General features: G+C 47.9%; 1 protein-coding gene across 1 annotated transcript in view; it reads right to left on the bottom strand.

Moving 5' to 3' along the window:
* The window catches only part of cux2b (cut-like homeobox 2b), a 128,554-nt gene that overhangs the window by 64,998 nt on the left and 46,702 nt on the right, over positions 1–16,854 (bottom strand). The window lies entirely within an intron of this gene.

Raw genomic sequence — 16,854 nt, forward strand, 5'->3', positions numbered from 1 at the left:
AAGAAGAGTCATCACCTCTGTCCCAGCCCTCATATCCTGGATGCGCTGCCCCCTTCAAACAAAACGAGCGGATCTCCCAGCCCAAACCATGTCTGAGCGCACATTGAGGGCAGCGTTTGGCTGAGCGGTGAGCTCATGCTGTTCTCAGTACCACGTGCTGTCCGAAAAAAACCCAATGCCATCGATTCTCCGGCCAATATCTTCCAGACCAAGCGGTTCCTGTGAGCCGCCTACCACATCACCGCTCCGGACTCCCTGCACCTCCGCTGAGTGTCTTTGCCATTCCTTCATCTGCACCCCCTCCCCCACCCCCACCCCCAGCCCAACCACCTTTTTGGTTTCCGTTCCCATCCAAAGGTCCTCCCTCTTCACTCCTGGCAAACAGAAGAAAACTGGAACACCGGATTCAATTACTGCCCTGTATTTATGTACTGGACGATGCGGGGGAAATTTAATTGAGTGTGTTTTAATTAATCTACAGTCTTACTAAAGGTAATTTAGCAAATGATCTGATACTGTAGACAAAACCTCAATTTGACATTCAAAACATTTGACTTGCTTTTCATTAAAAGGTATTTTAAGCTTCTAATTTTATCATCGCTTGATGAAATTAAGACTTCTATATCAGGCCTAAGGAGAGGCAGTTGGTCTCCTCCCACCACAGTGAATGAATTCACTCATTGATGGGTCTAATTCAATATCCCAGATATGAGTGGAGTTCTGTCCTCCGCCGTGGTTGGTGGGAGGGGGGCAGGGTGCGGTGGAGTTGGAGGCGATGGTACACTAGAAGCTGTCCTTCACATGTGCAGCCGAGTATATTCCTCTCAACACCACCATCTGGTCACTCCCAAGCCTCGGGAATCAGCCCTTCAGCTGGACAGTGTGGCGGCTGGCAGGAGAGGATCTCCTGAGAGCTCAAGTGCCCTTCCGTTTACAAAGTTTTCCAGTCGGCTTTTGCCCGAGAGCACCTCGCGACTTACAAACATAGCAGTGCACACCAGCTGCGTGCGACCGTACTGGTATTCTAAAGAGTGCACACCAGCTGCGTGCGACCGTACTGGTATTCTAAAGAGTGCACACCAGCTGCGTGCGACCGTACTGGTATTCTAAAGAGTGCACACCAGCTGCGTGCGACCGTACTGGTATTCTAAAGAGTGCACACCAGCTGCGTGCGACCGTACTGGCATTCTAAAGAGTGCACACCAGCTGCGTGCGACCGTACTGGTATTCTAAAGAGTGCACACCAGCTGCGTGCGACTGTACTGGTATTCTAAAGATGCACACCAGCTGCGTGCGACCGTACTGGTATTCTAAAGAGTGCACCCAGCTGCGTCGACCGTACTGGTATTCTAAAGAGTGCAGACCAGCTGCTGCGACCATACTGGCATTCTAAAGAGTGCACATCAGCTGCGTGCGACCGTACTGGTATTCTAAAGAGTGCAGACCAGCTGCGTGCGACTGTACTGGCATTCTAAAGAGTGCCCCCAGCTGCGTCGAACCGTACTGGTATTCTAAAGAGTGCACACCAGCTGCGTGCGACCGTACTGGTATTCTAAAGAGTGCAGACCAGCTGCGTGCGACCATACTGGCATTCTAAAGAGTGCACATCAGCTGCGTGCGACCGTACTGGAATTCTAAAGAGTGCACACCAGCTGCGTGCGACCGTACTGGCATTCTAAAGAGTGCACACCAGCTGCGTGCGACCGTACTGGTATTCTAAAGAGTGCACATCAGCTGCGTGCGACCGTACTGGTATTCTAAAGAGTGCACACCAGCTGCGTGCGACCGTACTGGTATTCTAAAGAGTGCACACCAGCTGCGTGCGACCATACTGGTATTCTAAAGAGTGCACACCAGCTGCGTGCGACCATACTGGTATTCTAAAGAGTGCACGTCATTTTTTATGACAGAGGATATACAAGACATGCAAGAACAAATGGATTCAAAGCCATACAGGAATAACGTATGGAACGAATACATAAGGGAGTGGCCTCACGGAGCACAACGACTAAGAATGGGTGCGTGGAACTTCTAAGCACCTATTCTCTAAACCTGAGATTGCACACCTTTGTAAGGACAGGTTTTCTTTCCAGTCCAGAACAAGAGAGTTGAGTGCATCAGTGCAACTAAGCATCAGTGCCATCCACTTTGTGGTCATGATTAGCAATTAGTGCTGGTATGACCATCATCATCATCACCATCACCATCACCATCATTATCGCCATCATTATCATTATCACTGCAGTTATGAATACTGGATGCCGGAGGTCCCAATCACTGCCTTAATTATAATTTGATTTACATACTCTGGAGACCTACGATGTTTGATTTACATACATACTGAAGACTTACATGCATCCATGATATGCATGGCACACCATGTGCTCGTCAAAGTTAGTGAAAAGGCATGTGGCAAACAGGAATGACTGCAGTCTCCTATTCAAGGACCCCAACGTGCGGACCACGCCTTTGATCGAAGGGCCAGCCTGCGTGAAGCAGAGTTGCTGTATGTCTTCAGCGTCCTCTTTGCTGCTATTAGATTACACCCATTAACTGTTTATAATACACGCACTAACCCCACTACTCTTGTTTTGTTTCCCGTGTTATATTAAAAATAAACTGGCACTACTGAATGATATATGGCAATGATAAAAAAGTCAAATGTTGAGTGTATTCAAACCCTTCACATAAAATATTTCCCCCTAGCCTAATTTTCCATAATTATTAATTTCAGGTTCCATAATGCATTATCCAATCACGGGCTCCCTTGAGACGCTACCAGAGCTCATTTGACTGCAATTGATTAAAAAAAATAAACATTAAAAATCAGCTAATTTCAGCTCCCATGGAATCTAAAATGGCAACTTTCACTAGCTGATATTTTACCGATAGGAAATGGGACAACACACATTTATGGTTCATTTACATGATAACTGCATTTCATTACCAGCATTCTTATGGCTTAACTCAATGCATTCCTTTAAGGTGGAATGTATGCTATTTAGCTAAAGTGGTGGGGTGGTAAATCAGTTTCTAGGGCACAGTTCTTCACATGCACTGTGACAAATCAGTCACTGGTTCACACAGCCAGCACAAATCAATAGGTGACATAAGCGTCTGCTTAGAGCCCCACGTCCGCAAGGGGGCCCCATAATATATATATATATACATGCTTAGGGCCCCTCAAAGACTAGGGTCAGCACAGTGGGTTCACATGAGTAACATTATAACACATCCAGATGAGACTAGATGAGACAACAGGACTAAAAGAAAAAAAAACACAACAACCGGACAGTAGCCAGTCTGGTTGCCGCTTGCTCCATTTAAAGAAATGTTTAAATAAAAGCATGCTGAGGACAGACTCACAAGGCACAGACTCTGAAGCAGACAATGGCTCAGGTTGCTAGACTGCATTTCTCTATCTGACAGCACCATAGAAAACCAAACAGCACTATTACTCATTCATCTTCCAGCCAAGACTGGGAGGGCAACTGATGGCAATGAAACCAGGGTTTCTCTGGACCTTTTTGGAGGGAGCTGAACCGGAACAGTTTCTGTTTTGCTTATTTTCAGTTTGTTGAGAGTTGAGCACGAAGAGAGAGGAGAGAGAAAGAGTGAGGCCCCACCTAACAACGAGGAGCTGGCAAGGGTTCACAGAGCCACAACGATGAACCCAACACTCACTGGTGGCAGCGTGCTGAGTCCTGGGTGTCCTACGCACACCCAGTTTTTGATTGGTAGGTACACCCAAAAATCACAGGTTACTCCCCGGTCCATGATCTGAATCCCCCCAGAACCCTCCCCCACCCCCACAACATCTCCCCCAGGTCCACCCGGAAATCTGTCCGGTCCACCTGCCCGCTCCAGCCCGTTCTTCTCACTACAGAGGATCAGTTCTCCACCGGTGACAAACGAGGTCTCATGGCTGACTATTATAGACTCCTTTCCATACAACGGTTATGTAGCGTTTTCCTAGCACAACGAATCGTTTAAAATAAAACTGCCGAACAATTTCTCCCACTGACGCAGAAGACGCAGCACTCCCAACCCGTAACCCCTGGTGGACAACTGCGAGATGAATGTCGCAGGATGCAAAGAAGAATGAAAGCCCAGCACTCTGCCACCTATTCATCACTATAACACCCCGCTATCAGTTACAGTAACATTCCAGAGCTGTTTCTGCAGCCTCAAATATACCGAGCAGTCAAGGCTTCACACTATGGTCCAGGCATACCAAAGCAGAATATCAAAGGCCTTGAACATTTCATACCAAGGTCTGTCCTGAAAATCAATTTAATCGTAGTTTTTTTTAAAGGAATACCTGACTAAAATCATCCCTTGATGACACAAGCACTGAAAGATACATTTGGCCTTATTTATGGTGTATGGATATTTTGACATTGAAGTCCAAAAAATCTAAATAGGCTAAAATTGAGTACCACAGAGAAAGATAATTTGTCTTCTGGCCCAATTCTGCGAGCATCCATTTATAAGCCACTGCACGCATTTGTGTGTAGAGGTGCTAAAAGTTTTAAAGGTCACTTTTTTGTTCAATATTATTTCAGTTGAAGTTTTATTTAATTTTTTTAAATTTGCTAAGACAGTTTTTGTGCACAAGGATGCACAAGGATGTGAAGGATATTAGAGGTACTTAGAGAATGCTCCGATTCCCCCCATTGTAAAACTGGCAGTTCATCAGGAACTTCCGTAAAGATCTAAAATATTCTTCTGCACACACGATAGCTCTCTGCACCGATCAAAGACATACATGAAAACTAAAATGATATTTTAAAACTGCAGAAACTGACTATAAATTCAAGAATTCCACATATATTTTTCTTCACCAAAAAACACCACAGGAACACACACACACTTCATCCCAGCACACTGTGAACAGGAAACATTAAAAAAGGCTCAATTCCCAACACTGAACAGATCTTCAAATGATGGAGGAGAAGATGAATTTTCAGTCAAATATTCAATGAATAAAATAAAAAAAAGCCCGTGTGGAGGTGGGGGGGTGGGGGGAAATCGCGGCCTGGCCGACTGTTCAATGTGTGGCAGTCAGGTCAATACTGAGCTCCTGTCATTAAGTCCCTGCCACTCAAACATCCGGGCATAATTGATGAGTTTCCCCTGGGGAGCGCGGCGCTGTCATTGGGCAGGGGAGGGGGCCCCGACTGCGGCCCGATCCGGTGGGACGGCCCGGCCGTGCTGAGGCCAGCACCCGCGGAGGAGCGGCCCGCCGGCTGACAGACAGCCAGTCACACAGAATTGATTAGGTCAGGTATTTATGCACACGTGCCGCAGACGGACGGGGGGAGGGAGGGAGGAGAGCAGACGGGTGTGGGGGGTGGCGGGGGGACATCCTCTGTGAAGCTAAGGAAAGGGGGGGGGGTAAAAAAAAAAAAAAACAATAAACCCCAGGAAACAGCAGAGAAAGCGAAATCCCAAACGAAGGCAATGGCGATGATTTCCTCCAGTCACATTCTAATGCATTAAACAAACGGCCGCTCAGAAGAACCAACAAATTAATTAATTATAATCAATGCAGGCAATGTAAAATAAATTACGGGCCAGATTAACACTGAGGACATTCAGACATACAAATGCATTTTAAATAATAACAGAACTGAAAAATGATATTCAATCATTTGTGACACACATTATACTCTAACACTCTACCGCATGCTTATTTCCCATATTGAGCGTTCATGGCACCCAACTCCCTCTGAGCCCCCCCCCCACACACAAAAAGAAAGACAGCTTGTAAATACAGATTAAAAATAAGCGTGTGCATCACCCGTAATTACAGTACAGCGCAGAAACTCTTTCAGAAACCAAAATGTAAATTTTCAGACAGATCTATAAATGAATTAAGGCTATTTCTGGGCACGCTACAGTAGGGAAGTAAGATTTTGCCAATGTCAACGCTTAGAAAAAAGGACAAGATAAGTGACTGCAATAACCATCCGAGACAGCAGTAGGGAAAAACGCACGGCGCTAAGCAATCCAGCCAAAATAATGCGGACGCCGAAACAGTTCCTGCAAACAACAGCCTCAGACAACACATTCCATTAAAAAAGGAGAAAGGAAAAAAAAAATGCAGATAGGCATATTATTTTTCTTTTTGTATCGCATCTAATTGCAATCAAAGGCAGACGTCTGAAACTGTGACAGCATCAGCAGAATTGCTGCTGAGAGAACAGAATCTTTGTCTAAAAATAATCAGACATTCTGTGCGCTGCTGTTTGTTATAATGGTAATCGATGCTGGAGGCTTTGAATTCCATCAATTTATAGATCCACTCTGTTCTGCCTGGTGACTGTATTCCCTCCCACTGCACAAGCAAACACATGCACACACACACACAACACACAGCACAACGCACCACCAGCACGCACGCCACATGCACGCACCACACACGCCACACCACACACACACACACACACACACACACACACACACACACGTACGCCATCACATGCACGCACCCACACACGCGCACACATGCACACACGCACACACACACGTGCGCACGCACATTCACAAACACATATGTGCGCACGCACATTCACAAACACACACGTGCGCACGCACATTCACAAGCACACACGTGCGCACGCACATTCACAAGCACACGCGTGCGCACTCACACAAGCACATACGTGCGCACGCACATTTACAAACACGCGTGCGCGCGCACATTCACAAGCACACGCGTGCGCGCGCACATTCACAAGCACACGCGTGCGCACACTAGCCAGAGAGCGGCGGCGCGAGGGCTGTTGTGTGGTTGAGATAAGCGCAGATTCCTTTCATGCAGGCCTTATCAGCCCCTCTCTCTGTGAGGCAGCGGCTTCAGATTAGCCGCGCTTCTCAGACAGGCAGATTTGAGAGGGGATCGATCAATAAATCAAATCACCACAATCAATGGCCCCAATCACCGGAGTCTGGTCTGGCCCGCGCATTATTACTGGCACCCCCGAGCGGCGGCACACAGGGGGGAGACAGGCTTTCCGGCAGTTCCAGGAGGAGGCCGAGGAAGACGAAGAGGAAGGCCGGGGGGGGGGTCCTGACAGGTGAAACTGGACTATTCCTGTCTTGCATTTCACGGATGGACTAAGGGCAAACTCTGACATACACACGCACACATACAAGCATGCACACAGACACACACACATATACACACACACACACACACACAGTGGAGGAGCAGTCAGTATTCCCACTGACCAATCAACATCCTTGTTTTGACCTGATAAGTCTCTGCTCCACAGACCAGCTCTGACAGTTCAGGCTCGGTGGGGTGCACCCGTAACCCGCCACAGAGCCCCATCTCCCAGAAATATCTGCTAATCCAAGATGACTCCGGCTGTAACCGCAGTAATCGCACCATGTCTACACACATACTGGGGCTGCACTCACGTTCACTCACATACGCACGCATGTACAATCACACACATACACCTTACATTCACACTGCCCATCCCGAGACAAGACACATTCATACCTGTCAAAAACGTACGCCCCCACACACATGCAGACACCTCAAACTCTCACCCTGTCCCATACATACGTGCTCAACACACATTCACTATCTACCCTCCTCACCCTACCAAGCACATACTACTTTGAAATTCAAACCTGCAAACACAGACAACTCACACAAGACATATTTCCACACTCCAAAACCCACACACAGACCTTGAAGCTCACATACCGCTTCACCTATGCATTTACACCTACAGTACCTTCCCTGAAACTACTCTAACAAACTCCCAATCCCACCTCCTGTTCCTACCTTCCCAGTTCAACTGGGACCTGCCCCCTGGTGCCTCCCACACAGGTGCGGGTGTGCACAAAATGATGCTTAGCACCCCTTTCCTTCCCAAGTCTACTCATGCCTCTACACTGTAATTGGCAGCCATATATAGCCTTATTTTTGTCCAGCAGTTTTCTCGATAGCCAATTACCATTCCCCCTGAATCACTGCGGCAGCCCCCGCACCTGCCCCCAAGAGACAAAAAAAACAACAAAAAAACACACAGATGCCTCCTCCAGAACATGCACCTCCCCAACCCTCCAGCTATCCCATAATTCCTCACTGAAAACACTGTAAGAGGCGAATGGCTTGTGTGTGGCCTGACCAGATCACCCTGGAATACAAGTGAAACAGGCAGGTCTCTTCACATCAAAAAACAAACGCAAACAATCCCTAAAGCACCCAACAATAGATGTTGCACACATCAAAAACGTAACACAGAGGTGAGTCTCTGTACGTTTTGGGTATCCCAACACAACAGGATATCTGGATACAGCATAAAAGCAAAGCTAACTTTTAACAACTGAGACATCTGAACAAAAAAGTATGACTTTGTGAAAACTTTTTCACTGAAGGAATCAAAGTTTATTTCATGTTTTTTCTAAAGCTTTTATTAAATTCTCAATCCGATTGCAAAAGAACTATGAGCAAGTGTTTTTCATGCCAAACATGCAACATTAATAATACATAACTTATTAATTATAATGACATTTCTTGCTTATTCCATTGAAAACAGTCTTAGTAGAGCATTCTGCTAATGGAGGTGAGCATTCATCGTATTTGAGAGCAGTGGCCGCACACTGGCCAGTAAAACCTGCCATGACCAAGTGGTGGGAGGAGCTATTAACCCACAATCCTCAGCTCAACATTTCAATGACATCACACACAAGATCTCGTTCCCTTGGTAAGCACGGAACGCGTCCAGCCACATCCTCCGTGGAACGGACAGCCTCGTTGGTGCAGCGTAACCGCGAAGCGTGTCACCTCGGCACACAGCGAAACAGAAGTATTAAGCCCGAGACACATCCGAAATAATTAATCCCTCGCCTGTCAACGGCCCCGTCAAAACGGCGAAGACGCGGCAAATCTGACAAGGGGGATAAAGAGCACGCGAGCGCTGCGGGGATCGGCGAAGGTGCGACCGGGGGGTGTCAGATATTAGTCGTCACACCCGGCTTCATTCGGGGGGTCTTAGCGCCAGACGCGCGGGACAGCCTGGTCCCGATCTGTCAATGGCGTCTCCCCGAACAGCACACCTGCCTTCCCCTCGGATTCATTAACGCAGATTAGAAGCGACGGAAGGAAATGAACGGAGCATATTGCGGTCTTCGGAGGGAAGGGAGAAGGCCGTTCTTTTTTTCTTCTTCTTCTTCTTCTTTTTGGTCTCAAGTCGCTGAGTCGAAGTAATTTTTTTTTTGGGGTGGGGGGGGGGAGGATTCCCTGCTGAACGGGGGCAGCAGTGGGATTTGTGATAAAACACAGTCGCTCCATGAAAAGGCTTTAAGCAAATGTTGCTGTTCCACTCGGGACGGAGCTCATTGATTGCATTATAGACCCATCCGTAAGATGCAAATATCCCTGCCAGGCATTTGCTGGTGTCTAATGGTGAGCACTGGAAAGGCAGGCTGTCCATTCAGAGGGCATTATTAACTCTTCCAAATCTTCTTCCGTCAAATGGGAGTGCTCCGTTGGATCTCTGTCTGATGAGGACATTCACTCTGCTGAGGCCTTAATTGGTTCTTTAGTGATCACAGCTGCTCAACTGACCAACTCTTCCCAACTCAGTGCAGCTACTTTTAAAAACTGCTCAACAGGCCACCTCAATCTGCAGTGATAAGAACGTATGTTCAAAAACCAGCATCCAATTATAAAATATTTATCCTGCTTAAAGTGTTAATTATTCCTTTTCTGCTCAAAAGCTGCTACAATCAGGGTGTCTATTGTCTTTATAATATCCAATCAATGTATTTGATTACATAATGGACTGTCATCCAATCTGCAGGCTAGATGCCTTGAACTTGAATAAAACTATTATAGTAACCGGCTGACAATTGTTCAGTGAAAATGTTTGGAACAGACAACAATTAAAAACTCAAAGGAAAGATTCAGAATGAAAGGTCTAATTTGTCATCTTACAATAAATAATAGATACATCCCAAAGACAAATTAAAAGATAATCTTCTTGTGCGGTATGGTGTGTGTGGTGGATGTTGGTGGGGATTTAGATTTCTTCAGAGGACAATCAGGAGACCTGAAATCCAAGAGCTGCAGGGCCTGCATATCTTTAAAATAACCAGCTCAGCGCAGCTAAATGCAAACAGGAGCGGGCACACACACACACACACACACACACACACAGTCCATACAGACAGACGCAGCAATGTACTGTACTGTACTGTACGGTGCTGATGAAGTCATTACAACACTGGCCCACTTTCACAACAAACAGAGAGAAGGGGAGAAGCACAACACCAATAACCTTCAATTGTTTATTCTCTCTAAAGAAATGTCAATCTGCTCATTCTCAGGTGTGCTTCTTTTTCTCTTGTTTTTGTTGCCTCTCCCCCCCACCTCCCCCCCTCCCCACTCCTCCCCTGTTGTTTGCAGGAGATCAAAGCTCCACCGCCAGACGAATCTGAATATTTCAGGTGAGGAGAGGAGGTTGTGTTTCACACCACCTGTGTAGCACTGAAAGTGGCTCATCCCACCTCTCTCTTAGCTTCAATTACAGGGGCCCTGAGGGAACCCGCGACGTGATACAGGGCCACCTGTCAGACAGAATAACACAGGCGCGCGCACACACACACACATGCACACACAAACACGCACACAAACACGCACACACACACAAACACTCACACAAACACGCACACACGCACACACACACACAAACACGCACACACACACACACCCGCCCGCACGCATGCACACCTTTTATACCTAACTTTCTCATACATGCCTGCTTTTGAGTGCGCGTGTGTGTGTGTGTGTGTGTGTGTGTGTGTGTGTGGGTGGGTGTGTGAGAAACGTGTGCGAAATTTGTGTGTTTCTTCTCATTTGAACCAAAAATAAATGAATCTAAATAGAGCAGTGAGAGTGGGAATACCACCCAGGTGGGTGCAGATGTGACTCCTCCCGCACTGTGGAATGTGAAGCGTCGCCCCCAGGGTTGGGTGGCCAGATTGGAGGAGGGAAAGTGTCCCTTTGTTTTCGTCTGATGTATCAGGGCAGCTTCTGAGGTACGCAGGGGGGGCCAATCAGGCACTGTCTGGTGCCCTGTTTTAGTTCCTCTGGATGTTTGCGTTTCCACAAACAAGGAGGCTCCCTCAGTGCCCGGACCCAGAGTGACATTACCATTTGTTTGGTGTTTTTGTGCGTTTTTTTCAGTATTTTTTTTTGTTTTTTGTTTGTTGTTGAAATAGAGGACTTTGGTGCCCCGCTGCTGGTGAGCTTCACGCACCGCTGTGCCGCTGAATTCCACTTTGTGGTGACGGCGGAGCGCCCTTCGGCCTGACCGACATTAACGCGCCGTTTTGAGCGTGCACCTGTAGGGTAGAGCTGGATCCAGCAGACGTCACTGTGACCTGTGTGCGGCACCCACCTCACCTGCAAAGCGGAGGGGGAGGGGGGTGGGGGCGAGAGCTGTCCTCCGCACCCGCGCCACCTCGTCTCCCGTGACCGCCGCCCGGGCCGAAAAGGGACCCCCGCAAAAGCGTGCAATTCCACGCCGCGTCTCTCCGGAGGCCTGCGAAGGCTTTCCGGCAAATTCCTTACATTCATCTGTGTCAGAGCGTGGCGCGCGCATTAGGCATTTACATAGGAGGAAACACAGTCCATTTGATGCTACGCTGCCCACACGTCCAAAGACCCCCCCAGCACCCCCCACCCCCACCCCACCCCACCCCCTATTCAACGGCGAGGATTCGCTGTGTTTAACTTCCATTTCATGTTCTGAACAGGCGGCCAGTCAAACAGGCAAGACACGGCGGAGTGAGTCTCCATTCTAGGTCGACATTTTAACACTCCCATCCAAAGGAAATCTGGGTACATTTGGCCCAATCCACCGCTAGGATATTTTGTTTTTATTTACTCGGGATGTGCGATTGATTTTTATTGTTCGGCTAACGATGTATGCAAAGCGGGTGGGAAAAGTGTCACATTCCATTTATTTTTTTTAAATATCGGCCGACGCTTACTGGCGAACAAGTGGAGGTTAATCCCAGGAATCATTCGGAGACGGCGAGCGCTTTGTAAATGTCAGCCCTTTCAGTGCCCCCACCGCATCGCACCGGCGCCGCAAACGCCCGAGATAGACGCGCGACTCACACCCCCCCCCCCCCCCCCCACCCACCCCTCCCAAAATTTCCCCGTCACAAGGCTCCTTGTTGCCAGGAGTGACCTTATTAATCAATTGATTTATCGCCATAAATCAGCCGGTTCTTTGATTGTATCAGCAAAGCCCCGCGATCAATCAATTAGCCGAGCTTTCACGACCCCGCTTCCCTAAAAAAGATGAATGTCGCAGCTTATCGTCCATCCATTTATCCGTTTACCCATCAAACACCAGCGATTTTCACTCGCGGATCCAATATGCATCCCAGCCCTGACTCACAGCACATGCATCCAGTCCCAAATGCAGAGCCTCCAGGAGCAAACCCATCCCTCTTAAATAAGGGGGAAATGACCTCACGGTCCAGCATATTTATGCAGATCAAAGCATGCACTGTGAACAAACAACCATACCACACAGAATATGAAGGCAGGTGCCTGCACACAATGCTGGTCCCTGTCTCACAAGAACACTGATTAAGTGAGGGGAAAAAAATGGCAGCAAAATCACAGGTCCCTATTAATCATGCCTGAAAACTGACGCCACTGATATCCTGCTTCAGTCATGACCTCATCAGTAATGACTTCCTCTACGCAACCCTGCTAGGTTCTGAGTTCTGTCAAGCTAACGCGTACTTTAATCTTGCGCTCAGCATATGTGATTACTCTGTTAATATTAAAGCAGTAAAACTAAGCTCTTCAGCATAGCAAAGGTATAATGGCAATAATGCTAATAGCAAAATAATAACAAAAATAATGATAACAGCAATAAATAATAATAATAGATTAGACAGATCAAGCAACTTTCATGTAATTATGAAGAAGCACTCTACAGTGTAGGTGGAGAGGGCGGTGATTTGACCAGCCTAAAGCATAGAACCCACCTGAGTAGCATGTCACACCTACAGTAGCTACCATAGAAGTGTACCTAGGGCCTGAAAATGGAAAATATAGACCTAATAATGTTGGTTTTTATGACTGTTTTTACTTGCTTTTATTTTTCCAGTGTGCCTCAATATGCTTCTGCATATGCACATAAAACATGTGGGTCTGGGCAGGGGGACAGATCTGTAGCGGGGCAAAAAGATTATGCAGAAATTCTACAAAGTTTTCTGCTGAATCACAGGCTGATTATAATATTGCGACAGCGTGTTGATGCGGAGATAAAGAAATGGGACGTTTTCTGTGTTGTACGATCTTGAAAGGAACACGAGCTTAACAAAAACTTTGATTAAACTGTGGATTCTATTACACACTGTGACACGAGTCGTCACGGCCCACCGTCTCCCATCTGTAAAGGAGTCTCCAGGGGTACGCGTTCACATTCTTTCTGGGGGGGGGGATGGCAGGGGGAAGGGGGGGAGGCAGGCGGCAGAAAAAAAAAAAAAGAGGCACAAAACGATGATGAGGATCGTAATAGAACTGCCTTCGCCTCCATGGCACCTCCGTGGGTTTCTCCTCTGGCGCTCAATGAAATAATCCGAACCACGGAACAGCGTGAGAGGAGAGGGAGCGCAGGACCTCCTGGGGGGAGGAGATTACAGCGAGGCGAGGCGCCGTTCCGCTTGGCGCGCTAAGTCGCTCGGCCCGGGGGGAGCCGGGAACGGGGAGGCCTCCGGAGAGCCTCCTTCCGACTCCAGCCTTCCAGATGCTTCTGCGCTCACGCAGCTGGAGCGCCCGCCCGCCCGCCCGCCCGCCCGCGCCTCCTCCTCCTCCTCCTCCTCCTCCTCCGCCGCTCCGCACACGCGTGGGAGAGCGGGAGGAGCTGCTCGGCTGAGGGACGGGCAGGCCCCGGGCTGTATGGAGAAAGGGGAGGGGCGAGAGGACAGGGCGGAGCTGACCGGAACAGGTAGGCCGAGATCAGCATGTGAATAAAAACCTGGCACAAAAAAGCAGGAGCCATCGCAAGACAGTCTGAAAAAAATCCTGTCTAATGTGAGTTTACTGGATGCAAATAATGTACCTTTATGGCAGATCCTGAAACTTGCAATTTGAGAACAACAGCACAGGTAAAAGGAAGGCTGGGGATAAAGAACCTTCATGCAAGAAGGTGAGGTACCTTTAGCAAATCTGTTTAGCACACGCAAAACCAACATGACAAATGGTTGGTCGTGGTATATGTTTCACACCCGTCATTGGTTGTGGTATTAGCTTTGCATGTCCTAAAAGGATTTGCATGGACTAAAAGTCTTAGAAAATGAGGCCTAAAACATGATTTGGCCTGGAAAAGTGTGACATTTCACATTATCACTGGCTTGAACTAACCATAGCACTTTATTACAGAAAAGCATTTTGACTGGTTAATACAAGTCTGATTGACAGCATATTGCAGCTTCATCTGCTATAGGGTTCATGAAGCCCTGACCTTCCACCACTAGCATGCAGAACAGGTAAAGGAACGGAAGAGCTAAGCAATCTGGCAGTATTGAGGGAGTTTAATAACGTGCTGAGGAAATGGTAGCTACTTGGAGATAACCATCACTGAGCCACAAATCCTCTGGAATAAAAAAAAAATGAACAAAATGAACAAAAAGGATCTCCTCAAAAGGCTTAACGGGACTCTCAGAGGAAGTGGTGTCACATCTTTCCTGTTTCTGATGCAATCCAGCAGGAAGCGAAGAGCTCAGAGCAGAGGCACAGAACCAATCAAACATTCAAAAATGTGGCGGCGGCCTTTGTTCTTTCATCAAAGCCGCAAACTGGCTGCCACACAAAGGCTGGTCTGATTTCACAATCAATAAAACAAGAAAATAAAGACCAAACTTGAGACCTTGCGGAGTCATACATCACAATGCATGGCTGCATACAGTACGATCATTACGCCTACTTGCATTGTACTACCGTCCGCTAAAACAGAGGTCATGTGACGCGATTTGAAGCCGCCTTGTTGCCACGGCAGCCTCAGAACCGAAGGGCCGCCGATATACCCAGCAAAGATGTCCTCTGAGCCCAGGAGGAGTGCGTTCTAGAGGCCACCTCGCAGACCCAATCAGCCCCAAACCAGGTCACCTGCGCTCTAAAAGGACACCATTGCGGCATAAGGACCACAGAGGGTAGTTAAATAAAGGAGAAAGCATTCATCCAAGGAAACCCTGGTTCGACTCAGAACGAACAAAAGAGGCAAAGGGGCAAGGGTGCCGTTTGGGCAAAGCTGTGCCGCTGAATTTTGCATGAGCCCAGCTCAGCTCACATCCAGGGACACGGGGGGGGGCAACCGCAACGCCGCCGTGACCACGGAGACTGAGCCACGAAAAGCCGCTCATCCAGCTGAAGATGTAAGACAAAAGCAAAAGTGTTCAAATTTTCTTCACAAGACCACCGAGGAGGATCCAATTCCCTTCAAAAATCAAAAAGACTCGGGGAAAAGTTTCTTGGAAAAGTTGTATGCAAACCAATACCAAACGTCAGTATCTGTATCTATCTATTTCTAAGGGAAACTAACAATCGTCTGCATCACTCTGCTCGCGTCTCATCTGACATGAGAGAACTCTATTAAGCGCTGTGCCATTCTGAGTGTGGACGAACAGTAAGGGCCCAGAAAGCACAGATAAAATGAAGACTGAGCATCTGAGATGGGGAGACGCTGTCATAAGGGCCTGATTATCCCCACTGTTCCATAGATAACTGACAATTTTTTATGCCTTAATTTTTTTTTTTGTTTTTTTTTACCGCTCTCCAAATGTGAAATGTGAAAGCCCCAAACGTATTTGTAAACCGACCACATCACTGGGACGCCTTCTGTCAATTAGGAGGAGCGCAGACTAGCGGGCCCATCCTCTGGGGCGCGCGCTGCCAGCCGTCCCTCCCTTCACGCTTCTCGCACAGCTGGCGGAGGCTAACGCAGGCGCCCGCTCAGCCGGAGGACTCCTCCCGACGCGCGGCGACACAGAGGATCCCCTCCCAACAGATACCCTCTCCCATTGGGCCGCGCTTGGGCCAATTACGCGTCACCCCGCATTCAGCGCTGGCGCGACGGCGGTTCCGGTCCGTGGGGCATCGCTAAACCGAGCGCTTTAGCTGGAGACTGGAGATACGACCCGTAAACAGTCCTGCAGTACAGTACAGTACAGTACAGCAGCCTCGCCCCAGTTAAAATGGCCCATGAGCTGAAGGTCCTTCGGTTACTGAAGCTTTGCCGCTTACAAATGACCCTGCATTGACGCACAATGCTACGGGCTGGGGTTATACACCACCGTTTCTATGTATTTTTGGGCTTCCCAATTTTTTTTCACCCACCCAAGTATACAGGAGGGTGGAAAGCACAAGGCTGCACGCGCATATGAGTAACTAACAATTCCCCGAGCGCCAAGTTCAGGTTTTCTTTCGCAGTCTCCTCCCCTTCTTCTGCCGCAGAGCCACGAGACCTTGCAGTGATATCATTCTGGATGGCAGACACTTGTTAATGTGTTAATTAACAAACACTACCAGGAAGCACTGTTTCTTCTGCCGGCCTCACACCTCAAGTTCGGATCAAACTTCCCTTAATGACTACAGTTGAAAAAGTTCAAAAACTTTCTTCCCAAATGATTATCACTACATTACATGTGAAAGGAGCTCTCCATTTTTCATGGAGGTGTTACTTGGGGAGTATTAAGCACAGTTTGAACACATTAACACTGGTGATGAACATGCTGAATATTTTTTAAGGCACTGCAAACAAATGTAGCAGGACTGAGGCTGAGAAACACTTGTAAAAACAG

The sequence above is a fragment of the Anguilla rostrata genome, chromosome 10, assembly GCF_018555375.3.
Source record: "Anguilla rostrata isolate EN2019 chromosome 10, ASM1855537v3, whole genome shotgun sequence".
NCBI lineage: Eukaryota > Metazoa > Chordata > Actinopteri > Anguilliformes > Anguillidae > Anguilla > Anguilla rostrata.